This window comes from Hipposideros armiger, unplaced genomic scaffold (assembly GCF_001890085.2).
Source record: "Hipposideros armiger isolate ML-2016 unplaced genomic scaffold, ASM189008v1 scaffold_156, whole genome shotgun sequence".
Taxonomy (NCBI): Eukaryota; Metazoa; Chordata; class Mammalia; order Chiroptera; family Hipposideridae; genus Hipposideros; species Hipposideros armiger.
The window spans coordinates 497,278-499,658 of NW_017731506.1; positions in this window are offsets into that span (position 1 = coordinate 497,278).

Sequence of the window (2,381 nt, forward strand, 5' to 3'; positions counted from 1 at the left end):
GTTAGTTTTCTCATAAACACGTGGGCTTTCTTGCTCGTAATAAGTAATCTCTGTGAATGTTAGGCTTCCAATGATCAAACATAACCAAATGAGCAGAATGAAATGGCTGAATTGAAGAGAAATGACATCAGGTGACAGGTTCTGCACAGCAGGGATCCTCTTCAGCCAGGGCAGCTTGCCATGACCTTCTCCTGTTATCTCATTTCACAGGGCTGAGTTATCGTCATTGTTTTGTAATAAAGAAATAATCAACCGATGTTTGAGAAATGACATTATATACATGGTTATGCATTGCAGAATTGTTTGCAGTTGTAAAAGGTTGGAAATTACATTGTAGTCTATCAATAGAAGACCGGTAAACTATGGTACATTCACACAGTGGAATACCATGCTGCCAGCAGTACAAAAGAACGCAGGAACTCTTTGTACTCTGATATGGAAAGGCCTCCTTATAAGTGCACAACATGTGCCTAAATAAATGGACTTTAGGATGCTATCCTGTGTATAAACCATGGGAAAAAATAAATGAGGAAACACAAGAAACCGGTGTTATAGGTTACCTCTAGAGAGGGAAACTGAGAGCCTGGGAAGAATGATGAAAAGGAAACTTTTTGCCATACGCCTTTCATATCGTTTGTATTTTCTATAACAGCATGTCTTACCAACACACACACACACACACACACACACACACACACACACACACATACATTTTCTCTCACATATACTTTTCTTAGAAATAACTTTCTATGGTGGGAAAATATGCATAAATAATATTCATCATTTTAACCATTCTTAAATATACAATTCAATGGCATCAAATGCATTCACAGTGCTGTAGACCCATCACTACTATCTATGCCCAAATCATTTTCATCATCCCTCAAAGAAACTCTGTACCCATTAAACAATAACTCCCCTTCCCCACTCCTCTCAGCCCCTGGTAACCTTTATTCGACTTCCTGTCTTTATGAATTGGCCTATTCTAGGTACCTCATATAAGTGGAATCAAACAATGTTTACTTTCTGTGTCTGGCTTATTTCACTATCCCACACACACTTTTTAAAGAAAGCATCTACCAACTGGATCAATAAAGTTGTGAAACATTTTTTTTTTTTCTGAAGTGTCTTTAGAAAGAGAGAAAACAGATCTTGTGAAATGTGTGGACATGCCTCGGACAAAGTAGCACCAGCCTCTAGTGTTTTCTAGAAACCCTGTTGTGACTTTTAAAAGGTTAACTAGTCACTCAGCTTGCTAATGTCCTCCTATCTCAGAAAATAGTTACCACTTCCCACACTTCTTGATTCACATATGACGGGGTTCTTTAACTGGGGCCCCATGGGGTCTTCAGAGGGTCCAGGGATCTTTTCTGAAATTGTATGCATATTTGTTGTGTGCTGGCCTTTCTGGAGAGAAATTCTTTAGCATTCACAGATTTTCAAAATGGTCTGTGAATCAAGAAAAAAAAAATAGGCTATGCACCATTGGTTGCTAAATGGGGTAATTAATGCTGTCCCTTCCTATGAAAGCCCTTCATTCATCAACTATTAATAATATGTCTAAGTATGTGATTTAATGAGCCCACATCAAAAGATAAGCCTCTGACATGGGCCTTACGAAAGAAGTGTGTGGCCTTAAAAAAATAATCCTTAGAATTTCCATTCTTAATAAAAATAACATGGCACACCTGATTTGGTGGTACACAGAAGAGACCATTATATCAAGGGTTTGTTAATACAATTCTTATGTAAGGAGGCTGAGAGTTTTTTCATTCATTTCATAAATATTTATTGAGTACCTCTTGTGAGTCAAGTATGGTTTAAGTGCTCAGGATACCACAGTAAATGAAATACCATCTCTCCCCATGGGGCTTGCATCTTATTAGTAGGATTTAGATGATAAATTAGTGAAAAAAGAAATGCCGCTTTTCAGATAACTGTAAGTGCGTCAGTGAAATTGGGTGGAGAGCGACTGGAGATTTTACTTTTAGATAGTGTGGTTGGGGAATTCCTTTCTGAGGAGATGGCATTTGAGCTGACATCTGAAGGGCAAAAGGAGCCAGCCATGGAAAGAACCTGGACGAAGGCATTCCAGGCAGAGGGAACCAGAGCAGAAGCTCGAGCTGTAGGCAGGAAGGGAGGTACCAAGGACTAAGGTGATGTGTGAGCCCACCGCCAGCCCTGCCCTCCACTGTCTCCTCACAATGGGCTCAATCCTCCTCATCTATACTCAGGTCCCTACCCTCTTCTTTTTTTTTTTCTTTTTTAAAGATTTTATTGGGGAATTAGGGGAGGGGAAAGTGTTGGGGAATCGGGGAAGGGGAACAGACAAGTTGCTGTCCTTTTGTTCTTCAGTCTAGTTGTGGAGGACGTCGCTTCAC